Below are 12,394 nucleotides of genomic sequence, written 5' to 3'. Positions count from 1 at the left end.
TCTGAGTGCACCTCCTGCATTTCAGTTAAATACATTTTGGTTCTGACCATTGCCTTGATTTGCATCTTTCTTTCTCTGCTCAGTAGCAGCACAAAGAGCCTCCTGAAGTTCGTGTAATGGCCCTGTTGGCTTCAGAAGGTTTTGGAATCGTCTCTAAATGAAAAACTGATCCTAAACAGTGGGTCTGCATTATGATTATGACAGGATATGCACACACACATATATATATACGTAAAGTTTTTCATTTACTGTTGCCTAAGATGTTACTGGTTACAGCTGTTTAGAAAAGCATACTTTGTTTTTCATAACACCGGATTCACTTCAGTTATAAACTCTGCGTTGTGATTCGTTACTGAAAGTGCTGAGAGAGACTGCTGTCCCTGAAGTGAGCAGAGAAGCCTCATGATGACAGAGCTTCTGTGACACTGAGGCCATGCAGTCCTCTTTGATTCCCTCTTCAGGGTTCATTCTGCTCTGTCAGCACAGCGGTTGATGTCTTTGGTCCCTCAGCAGCAAGTCGTGTCAGGAGCACTGTGGCAATAAGCGTGTCTGCTAATGGAAGAGGCAATGGGGTCTTGCAACAAGGCTACAGTTTGCCTGATGGCGTTCTCATTAAGGGAGCTAAAATGTCAGAGATGGGGCTAAAGTTGGTAGTTTTGGTTACAGCCTGTCACCATGCTCATGCAGGTCAGCACTGCCATGGATCTGGAGGGCAGTGCAGGTTGCCCTTGGCTGTGTTCAGGTAGCTCCATCCCAGGGCAGCAGCCTCCAGAGGAGCTGATGCAATGCATCACATTACTTTTACAAACCAAGAAGGAAATGACATTTGAATACTCTGCCATTTTCCCCCATGTTAGAACCAAAGCACAGAATTACTGAAATTATTTTTGCCATTTTATTTTAAAAGATCTATTATTAAGCCTCATTCAAGCTTTAATAAGTCAGTTTTTTATAATGTATAATAACTTACTTCATTCTCAGGCCTTAGGAAAGATATCCATAGCTTGTAATATTTATTTGCACAGAACCATAGGGCAGTTTGAGTTGGAAGGGCCCTTAAAGGTCCCCCAGTCTGACTCCTTGCAATGAACAGGGACATATTCCCTGACTATTCATTCAAACTAGCTGTAAATTTGCCATGAAATGCATTCTAGCTTTAGACATTTGTCCTCACATTCTGTAGTGTTTTGAAAATCTTGAAGCTGTTTTTTTAAAGGTATCCATCAAGCTCCTTTCCTGCCAGAAATTCAGATATGGCTATTACTTTTGTGCTTCACTCCACATACAAATAAGGTGTCGCTGTGAGCAGAAATGCCCATTTAAGTACAGGGAAACACATTTCACTTTTTGCCATTTCTGGAAGGCTTGTCTGTTTGCAGCAACGATGTGAATATGATAGATACATTTAAGTGAAAGACTCAGTATGTAGGTGCAGATTATGGCAAATGGAGTGTTAGATGGAGTGTTCACTGGAGTGGAAGGCATTGAAGTTAATATTTTTAAAGAAAAAACATTCAGTGGTGCTACAAGTGTTCCTTTGGTTACCATAGGACAAAACCTGGAGCACGGTCTCTTCTTGCTGCTTGTGTTTCTGGGAGTTTCTTCAGTGCTTGGTGTGGGATGAGTGTGGGACTGCTGTTCAGAGCTGAGCGTCCAGAGCACAGACAGATGTGATTTTGGTGTTTGCTGGCAGCGTGAGGAGCAGAAGATGAGGTTGTATCTCTCCTCCAAAGGCCACTGAGAGATGGGTGGGTTGTGGGACCCCCATTCTGTGCACTACAGGGCAGAATCTGGTCCTGCTGATGGATGCTCCTGTTGAAATGGGAAACTTTCTGGACCTCTTCTGCTTTCTAAAGGTGAAGCCACATGTAAGGTGCCTGCTGAACGAGAACTTGCTGCTCTCTTTTCCATTTGCTTACTGTATGGGAACTTCTGAATCACGGCCTGAACCTCTGATTGATCACCTGAGGCGAGCCATGAGCCAGCCAGAGGAGCACAGGTGAAGGCAATTTTCCTGTGCTACTGGAAGGGCTGGAGCCTGGCTGCATCTCTCCTAGACACATTTAAGAGCTGATTGCTAGTGGGAAAGGATCTTTTCTGGAGATCCCTCCTCTGGAGTTTTGCAGCAAGCCCAGGATGTGGGTAAGCTTTCTATCTACTTTCTATCTATTCTCTTTTTGTTATTATAATCTGCTGTGCCAAACTCTTTTGTTTATTTCAGAATTTTAACATCTTTATATTCACTGACTATATGCTTACTGACACCATCTCTCTTTTCTTCTCAGATCTTTTCCTGCTCTCCTTTTTTTTCCCCTCAAAAGTACTTTGCATTTGCTGTCAGCTGAAACTAAAACTTAGTGCCTTTAGTGGAAATAGGATTGATCCTTTATTTCTTTTCCCCCTCCTTGATTTCTGCTCTTCATTTATTTTCATCCACTGTTTCAGGACAAGGAGTGGATATGACAGAACCTGAGTGGGACTGATGTGAAGAGGCAGTCAGGTCCAGTTGGGTATTGATTCCTGCTGTGAATGTCCAACTCCCATTGCAGTCCAGGTCAAGTTCTCACACTGTCACCACCTGTCCAGGAGCTCCTGCAGCAGAACCCTGTGCAGGAAGCATAGGTTGCTTCAGAAACAGAAAATGTTGCGAAAGAAAATTGAAAGAATATATTCAATACTTTGGTTTTATGTCTACTCACGAGTGCCCCACTCTCAGAGCTGATGGCACATAGATGTTCACAACAGCCATCCCAAAGAGTAATACTCAGTCTGTGGGGCAGCACTGATCTCAAAAGTTACCTTCATTCTTGTATTGCTTTTGAGAAGCAGTTTTTGTCTCAAGTGCTCTCCTTTTTGATTTTTTGTTTTATAGTCATAGAATCATAGAATTGCTCAGGTTGGAACAGACCTTAAAGATCAAGTCCAACCACAACCTAACCATACTACCCTAACAACCCACTGTTAAATCTTGTCCCTGTGCACCACATCCAGATGGTTTTTAAACACGATCAAGGATGGTGGCTCCACAACCTCCCTGGCAGCCCATTCCAGTGCTTAACAACCCTTTCTGTGAAGAAGTTTTTCCTGATATCCAGTCTAAACTTATCCTAGTTCAAAAATTAAAATAAAATAAAAAATTGCCTCCCCCAAAAAAACCAGAAGGCTTTCATATCTGTATAATTTGGAGTTTCCTCCCCAGGAGGAGGTGGTTTCTCCTTGGTGCAGCTGCTCCCTGCCATGCACTGCAAGCAGCACACGGTGGCCTCCTGCCGTGTCAAAGACCCCACTGCCATTTCCCAGAAAGCTGAAATGCTTCTGTTTGTATTGATTTCTTTGTCTGAGGGTGACGGAGGTTGAAGCTGGACAACCTCAGACCAGGAAATGAAGGATATTTTTCCAAAGGTGAGAAGGTGAATGTTGCTATAACTTACCAGAGTTCTTGGGAAGGAGGGAAATAAATTTGAGCTGTTTTTCTAAAGGATATATGCCTTATTTTTTTGCTGCTTTCCTATGGTTTGTATGATAGGAAGGAGGAGGAAAGATGCGTTTCTGACACTAGAATGCCAGAGAAATCTTCTGGAGATAACACTAAAAGTTATCTAGGGAAAGAAATCTCCAATTTTCTTGTTTCTGCATTTGTTTGTGAAGTTTGCTCTGCCTCCAGGATAGTATTTTCCTCATAGTGGAAGAAGGCATGATGGCACACTGAGAGAAATATCTGCTTTTGGATGAGGTCTAACAGTGCTTTTTTCTCCCTTCCTTTTCTGGCCCCAAGGAGCAGAAGGGCTGAATGTGATGGTGAAGATCCTCCTCTGGCTTCTTGCTCTATCTGGACAGAAGGACATTCACGCTTCACTCTCATCCTAGAAACAAGCCTTGCTTCTCTGTAGGTGTGTGCAGATGGTGCTGGGCCAGGGCTATGCTTTCTGCTGGCATTTGGGGCTCATGTGGGACATGAGCTTCTGGAGGCAGTGGTCACAGCACCCCAAGCCTGTCCCAAAGAGCACGATGCATTTGGGTAGCTTGGTTGCAGCAGTAGGTGCTGTGTGGGGCATTCCTAAATTAGTGACCTGTTAGAAGATACCAGTAGTTGTTTAATGTGGCTGGCTTAGGCTCGTTTGGGTCTTTTGGTAACGCCTCACATAGTTTTGGAATTAGAGAGGAGCTTAAAACTGCTGAAGGCTGCTCAGGCACTGGATTGTTTTGTTTATTCTCAACTCATGGCCAACTCATTGTGGAGCTCCTGTACTCTGAACTGCCATGTTCAGCCCAGCAGGTGCTGCTCCTGCTTGTGCTGCAGCCTCCAGTGGGCTCTCAGAAGCTGCATTTCACTTTTGGAAGTTGTTCAAATGACCCGGAGCATAAATGTGCCTGGATATGAGTGGTGGAAGGTGCAGCTCTTGCTGATGGTTCCTTATGCTTCTTGTGGGAGTGCACAACCATTGCTACAATTGAGCCATCATTCAAAAGATATTTATTTTAAAATCAGGTGTTTTCATGTAATCGCTCCCAACTGGCAGCAGTAACTTTTAATTGAGCTGTGATTAGCTTCTTAAGCTACCTGAACCTGATGGCAGAAATACGCTGCACCTCCTGCAACTGAGAAATTGATTGCTTGACTGTGCATTGCTGGTGGTAAATATGGTGCTTCTTAACATGACAATGGATCGATGGCTCAGGGGGTTGATTTCTTTCTTTTAAAACAAGGAGAGCTGAGTATGTCCCAATCCACTGCTCCCTACCAGGAGAGGGGGAGGAAAACAAAAAAGAAGAAAAAACAAAAGGGAGATGCTGAATATTTGAATATTTGAATATTTGAAGCAGATATGATAACGTCTCTCTACAAATTATCAATTATTTTTTTATTGCCTTAGTGATGGCTCCAGCTCAGCATTCTTGGTCTTCCTTTTGCCTCCCACAGATGTTAAAATTGTGTATATATTTAAAAAACAGACATTGATGCATATGGAGTAATTACGCCAAACAGCTGTTAATGAACCCTTACCTGCTGCTTCCATATATATTAAACAGAATTTTTGAACTTGGTGAATTGTGCTATTTTTGCTTTCGCAGAAGCTGAACTCACTGGTCTGAAATGCAGCAAGCTCTGTTGCCTTGAGCTGTGCTGGAATAGTTTATGTACCTCTGTGTTAAGAGCTGATTGAGAAAGTAAGGGGAAATTGTTCAGTTGTTGAATAGCCATTCACCTTGTGCCTTATTGCCAGTCTCAGGTCACTTCTTTCCCCTCTCATTGACTGTAACCTTGGTTGGTGTTATGATGGTGTCCTCTTGTCACAGATCAATGCTAAGCTGCTGGCTTTCCAAATTATTACCTTGACTTTATAAGAGAATGGTTAAATCATGTGAAATCAATCAGTTTGCTTTGGGTACATATTCAGTCCAAACTTCTTTGTGTTTGTACGTTTGTGCCTTTTGCCTAATTTTTCATTGGAGGAAAAGGGGAAAAAAAAAAAAGATCATGCACACACTTTAGATGCTTTCCTTGTCAGTATGAAGTTCTGAAGTTAAGACATTCCTAAACATGCACTGGCACAGGTTGCCCAAGGAGGCTGTGGATGCCCCATCCCTGCAGGCATTCAAGGCCAGGCTGGATGTGGCTCTGGGCAGCCTGGGCTGCTGGTTGGTGACCTGCACACAGCAGGGGGTTGGAGCTGGGTGAGCACTGTGCTCTTTTGCAACCCAGGCCATGCTGTGATTCTGTGTGGCACTGAGGAATGTGTTTTAGTGGTCAATATTGTGTATGTGGACTATTGGACTAGATGATCTTAGAGCCTTAATGTTTCTGTGATGCTAAACTATTTTATCTCACCTTGGCAACTTCTGAAATGGTCACTGCTAGAAATGCCTCTAACTTACCTTGACAGTTGTCCCCTATAGAGGATGTTTGCTTTATTTTGAGGTAAAATTTGTTTATGCAGCTCCTTTTCAAAACTGTGCTCATGCTTGTTCCTTGGAGGACCTGGTGCCATGGGTTTGGGCAATGTGGAGATGGAGCTGGTCCTTCACATTAAGTCTGTGCTCCTCAGAGTGGCTTGAGGTCTCTTCAATATTTTATATGGTGAAATTCCTCAAAGACCTGCCCTCCTGAAAGAGCAGGTTGAGTTTGGGACCAAGGAGCACAGTAAAACAAACTCAAATGACCTCTTTCTGGTAAACTTGAACTTTCCTGTTCAAGGGGAGTTATGTTTCCATTGAGACTGGTAATGTTTTGTCATTCTTCCCATAAATCAGCCCTAAATTATACAGCAGGATGTTCAGGAATCTCAGTGCCTGAAACAGGTGAGAGTGACAAGGACCAATTACCATTAAACCACCAGCTGTAAAAAAGCCTTCCGTATTCAGCTTCATACAGCAGCCCCAGTGCTTTAATGTCCCTAACAGAAAAACATTTACAGCTTTCACAGTAACAGCCTTATGTGTGGGTGGAAGCATTCCAAGTCAAAACAGGGTGGAAAATGCATTCTGCTCATCCTTTCTCATGAAAGGATGCTGCTCCCATAGGCTTCTAATCCCAACTTTTACAATTATTTATGTTCCAGTGTAAGTATTTCTCTAATCACTTCTACAGCAGTTCGAGCATTAAAGTCACTTGTGGAACGGGGGTTTGATTTGATAGATTTTAGTTGGAAGAAATCCCAGATGGAGAGCAGAAAGCAGAATAAAATCCACCTCTTCTCCGTGCTCCTTCAAGGCAGGGTGAGTTTCCTTCAGCAAGGTATGCATCACAGAATATTTCTACTTTTTTAAAATGTTCTAATCCTATTACTTACGAGCAAGTCAGAACACTTGAAGTTGGTCTGAGCAGTTTGCATAATGTATGAAATGTGAATTTCTGTGCGGGAAGTGGTGGGATGTGTGCTGGGAGCATGTTGGGAGCAGCTCTGCAACGTGCACTGCCCACCAGAGAGCAAAGCAGGGTGGAGAACCTTCAGAGTTGGCTTTTCTCTCTTGCAACTGCCAGTGCTCACAGAGATGCCATCAACTTCCAGGTAACTCTTTCTACTGATGGAGAGAAAATGGTCTGTCACTTCAAACACTCGCAGGTGACCACCAGCAATGTCTCTCTTTCATGTCTGTTATCTTCAGAAGCACTTGATGCTGAAAGCATCATTCAAGACCAGGCTGGATGTGGCTGTGGGCAGCCTGGTCTGCTGGTTGGTGATCCTGCACATAGCAGGGGGTTGGGACTGGATGAGCATTGTGGCCCTTCTCAACCCAGGCCATTCTATTATTCTGTGTTTCTAAAATATTGTTCTAATAGCTTCTATAGATTTCATTTGTTTATAGAATTGATTGATTGAGTTGGAAGGGATGTTTCCTTAACACTGTGCTCCCGTGGATCCATTTCAGTCCTCGCTTCTGGCTTGTAATTACAGGTCTATAATAAGAGACAGTAACTTCTCACATTGGAGGCATAGTTCTGGGGATGAAAGAGTAAAAGACTTTGAAGTAAAACAAACAGTGAAAGTACCATCAGGAGAGACATAAATGAGATCCCATAGGAGACAAAGAATCGCTGTCACAATGTGTTTTTAATTCTTGAAGTCCTGCAGGCTGTGTGATCAGCAGCAAGGTTTGGTTGGAGCCAAGGGCTGGGATAGCAGGTCAGGGCTCAGCACACTGCTGTTGAGTGCTGTTAGGTTAAACAGTGCCTTATGCACCCACTGGTTTGTGGAAGGCATGACTCTATGCACGTGGTGTGAAATAGGATTTTGGTCCATGTCATGCATCATCTGTATTATACAGAACCACTAAACATCAATTTATGATCATGTTTACATCTACAAAACAGTTGATGTTTTCAGCATTTCTTATCATTCCTTAGAGCAGCTTTTCGGATCTGGTGCCTTAGGGACGTTGCAGATTTATCTGCATTCAGAGCCCTCCAAGGAGCACTGCAGTTTGGAGCAGGATTCATGCTTATCTTCTCCAAAGACTTAGAAGGGGGCTCAAAGCCTAAATAAATGTGCAGAAGCAACATCAGCGTTTTGAAACCCAACGTAATTTAGAAGATATTGCTTGATTGAATTACAACCTAATATCTCATAATTTTTCCCACTTGTCAGAAAAGGTCATACAGTGCTGTAAACAATCGATAGTTTTCATGTTTAAACCGAAGAAGTTGGAACAGTTTTTCATGAGCTGTGAAGGTTAAATGAGGCACTTGCCAAGATCTATTGAGAGTCATCCAGGCTTTACATATTTTATAGTATGCTTAGTGGCAAACTCATTGCTATTACCATTAATGGCTTCTGATTAATCAAAGGAATTTGGTGTGGGTCCTGCAAGTGGAAATCAGATAATCTGTCTTACCTACTGGGGATTACCCCAAAGAAACTGCTTTATAAATGATCATAATGTGTGCTGGAGTTCATGTGGTAGATTGTGTGCAGCTGAGCCAGGCATTTTAATCTTAGGAGGTGTAATGTGCCTTTTGTGTACAGTGTCAGAGCACGTGCATTGCACAGCACTGTGCTTAAGTAATTCTGGGTATCTGTAATAAACCATCATTGCCAGAAGTATGGAGCTGGCTGTAGGCAAAGCACGATGTGGGCTGGAGTCTGACGCTTGGCTTTTCAAGGCTGGGCAGCATGTTAGATGCATATATAAGTATGCAGTGCATGTACAGAAATGGGAACATGTAGCAGTGTACCTGGTGCAGCCAGCTTTACCAAGAGCTTCACTCTGGTGGCTGTAGCAGCTCTCACCTGCCTTTAATGTAGGGCTTCAGATGACATCAGCAAGCTCAATCTCAGCCAGAGGGTGATGAAGGATTAGGAAATGCAGCAGGGTTTCAGTTTTGCTGCTGAGTAGTTTATTTTTTCATCCTTGCCATCTCAATTTCCCTCTCTGTAGGCAGAGAAGGAACCAATGTCTCTAGGTTTCTCCCACGGATCATAGAATAATAAATGGCCTGGGTTGCACAGGAGCACAGTGCTCACCCAGTCCCAACCCCCTGCTGTGTGCAGGTCACCAACCAGCAGCCCAGGCTGCCCAGAGCCACATCCAGCCTGGCCTTGAATGCCTGCAGGGATGGGGCATCCACAGCCTCCTTGGGCAACCTGTGCCAGTGCCTCACCACCCTCTGGGGGAAAAAAACTTCCTCCTAACATCCAACTTCAACTTCCCCTGTCTCAGTTTAAAACCATTCCCCCTCATCCTATCACCATCCACCCTTGTAAACAGTCATTTCCCTCCAGTGTTCATAACTGATTTTTTTAAGTGCTGAGTGTTACAACAGACTTGTGGGGCAGCACAAAGTATTCATGTTGTGGCAAAACTGGACAGCAGGAGAGATTCGCTTCACCCTCTGTTTTCTTCGGAAGGGCTTTAGAGATTAAATTGTCTGGGCTTTGTTTTACTACTCAGGATTTGAATAGTGACCGAATGGCAAGGAGCACAGAATTCTTCCTTGAGGTACATCTACTGAATTCTTTCTGTTTGCCGATACATGGGGAGGGTCTCCAATCTTAAAAACAAAAACAACAACACAACAGCAAGAATAATAGCAGCAAAAAAACTCAAAAATAATGTAGAAATTACTGATTTTATGCAGTTTATACCAGTATCAAATAATATAATATAGAATAACATATTATGTTATCATTTTCTAACATATTGAGGCTTTTGTAGTGCATCCCTGAGATGGAGAAAAGTGATAATCAAAATGTTTTAGGAAAAGGGCACTTCCTCAACTTCAACCTTTAACAGAGGAGGTGTGGAAGGAAAAGTGAAGGCAGCCTTGGCCAGGAGCAGCACTGCCCATTTCCCTGGGTTGCTTTATGCACAGTCTGTACCAGGCAGCACAGCACTGCACATGCATACAGCACTCTGCCTCAAGTGCCTTTAACAAAGTAAAAAGAGTATCAGCTTTTGCTTATAAATGAGATGAAAGGTTTTTCATGAGAGGAAAGCAGTTCAGCAGGCAGGGGGAGGATGAGTGGGAAGGCAGACGGGTCATGAAGCAAAGCTGGGTGAGGATGTGAGATGGTGGTCTTTGGTCTCAGGCACTGCCAGATTGGCTGGTGATGTGTCTGCTTGTATTTTTCAGGAAGGAAAATGAATGACATTGGGTTTCATAAATAACCAGTGAAGCTATGAAAGCTCAACAAGGAGCTGAAGTGAAGAGCTGTTGCAGGTAAGGAACCAGCGCTGTTCCAGCAGTGTTGGGCAGCAATGCAAGTGATGGGCAGCAAAATCTCCTTCTTCAAAACAATGAGTAATTGCATTTTCCCATGAATCAGATTATTCAGTGATAAACCCCATAGTTTTCTTTGTAGGTCAGCTGAAGGCTGTGGCTGGTGTCATGGATGGCACAGAGGCGGGTGAAGGGCAGACCCTGAGCACCTTCAGTCTCCTCCTGCTGATGAGGTGGGTGGGAGCTGCCCCATGTGCAGGGACCTGAACTTATTACCAGCTCAAAATACCCTAGGAATTGTGTGTGAGGTTTGGTTTCATTGTAGTTTGTTTAGTTTTGTCTTATTATGCTCTTTTTCTCCAAGTTTACAGTTGGAAAGGGAGAAGCAGAACAGGCTTTGGGATACATAAATGTCTTTGTTGGACTATTGCATAATGTAATGTTATTTGCATCTAAGGACGGCAGTGTAAATCTTGGTGAAACACTCATTCCAGAAAGATTATATATATATAGATTATTTGCCTCCTAACCCTGTGCATATCTTCCCTGCTGCAATAAACCAGCAGCTCTGTGTACCACTGCAGTCTCTGAGGATATTTGCAGAGATAAACATGTGCTGAAGTCCTTGTGGGATGAGGACTTTCCAAAGAGCATTGAATAGGAAGCAGATGAAGCAGGAATATTCCCACTGTCTTTCCTGTCGGAAAACACTGTGGCTCCATTCCTGCTGGTGGGTCAGGGTCTTCCTGCAGCACACCTTGGCTCTGCTTTCTCAGGTTTGCCCTCCTTGGCAGCAGGAGGAATTTCCAGGAGATTTCAGGGCAAAATCGGAGCGACTGTGCTGGGAGAAAACGGAGAACTTTCCTTTCAGAAACGCCTACCCTGATATTTATGAGCACTGCTTTCAGAACAGACACGTCACCCCTTCTTGAGATGGGAAGAAAATCCCCTGCCTCATATCCCGAGGCAGTGGTGTGTCGCATCTACCAACAAAAGCCCCAAAAAACAGTGACAGAATTATTCCCAGCAGTAGCTCTGCTCCTGAAACAGGAGCTCCAAGAAAGCCCTTGGAGAGTTGATTTTATTCCACTTTATGAAGCAGGAGATCAGGCGAGGCAAGGAAGAATGGCAGCTGAAAAAGTCTCTAAAATAGATGGTCAGAATTTACACCTCCCATTTAGCAGCAGGGTTGGCCATGGGGTGGGAAACCTGATGTGGGACCACTTCCAAGTCCCAGGGGATCTCTGGGCATGTCCTCCAGGTTCATTGCATCCCTGGGTACATGGGGGTACACCTCCCTCTTCCTTCATCCCATTGTCAACTGCAGCTCTGGGGAACTGCTGCCTGCTAGGCAGCACAAACTCAAGCCTTTTTGGATTCATTCTCTTAGGATGAAGTGGCACTAATAGTTGGGATCTCCTTGACAGAGCTCTGCTTGTTTATAAAGTCCTCGCCTTCTTAGTGCAACAGGAACAGGAGCTCAGTGTGTCTGGGAATGCATGACCAATGAATGCAGCTTGTGGGGAGCGCCTGCTCCATGCCCCAGCTGCTCTGAGAGCCTCCAGGCACTCTGTGTTCTCATTTCCATCCATGGGCAGCAGCTCTCCCATGGCCTGCAATGCAACCTATCTTCTCCCAGCTCAGCTTCCAAGGCAGCCTCAGTGAGTGCTGAGGGCTGCTGTCTGCAGAGATTTCACTTGCACATGTCAGGCTGATGCTTCCATCAGTGAACTGGCTGCTGCTAGACACACTGCTGAAAGCCAGGAGGAGTTCACCGTAAATACCATCCTTCTGGGAACGAGCTTTCAGCACCAGAAGCTTATTTTCTAAAGTGGCAGAGCTTTTTTAAATCATTATTGCAGAAAATGAGTCACACCTTCAGCTTTGCAGGCATATGTGGCTGCAGTGAGCTCAAAAAACCGTGCTGGGTCACTGCCCTATGGGGACTCACTGCCTGTGGCAGCAGTGGAATGAGAGTTCTGGGTACTTTGCACCCTTGAAAAATAGATTTTCTTCATTCTAGGGAGCCCATATTTCAACAGGGCATGCAATATAGTTTCTAGAACACTTACTAGAATACAGTTGTCTTCAGAAGATACAGAGCAGGATTTTTTCTTGTTCATCTATGCCTTGCCTGAGAAGCTCCCCAGAATTGTTGGCTGGCATTCAGTGAGTTGTGGTTTAAAAATCTGATTTTTAGGAATAAACATGATAATAATAAAAAGTTACCATTAT

The 12,394-nt window shown here is 44.0% G+C and overlaps 1 long non-coding RNA gene across 1 annotated transcript; it reads left to right on the top strand.

Moving 5' to 3' along the window:
- The first annotated feature begins 2,042 nt into the window (after positions 1–2,042).
- LOC128077624 (uncharacterized) lies at positions 2,043–10,159 on the top strand. Its single transcript, XR_008205107.1, has 3 exons — positions 2,043–2,142; positions 3,776–3,890; positions 10,073–10,159. It is a non-coding gene; the product is annotated as an uncharacterized LOC128077624 (long non-coding RNA).
- Positions 10,160–12,394: the final 2,235 nt, after the last annotated feature.

This window comes from Tympanuchus pallidicinctus, unplaced genomic scaffold, assembly GCF_026119805.1.
Source record: "Tympanuchus pallidicinctus isolate F22 unplaced genomic scaffold, pur_lepc_1.0 scaffold16, whole genome shotgun sequence".
Taxonomy (NCBI): domain Eukaryota; kingdom Metazoa; phylum Chordata; class Aves; order Galliformes; family Phasianidae; genus Tympanuchus; species Tympanuchus pallidicinctus.
This window is presented reverse-complemented; position numbering and strand designations above follow the sequence as displayed.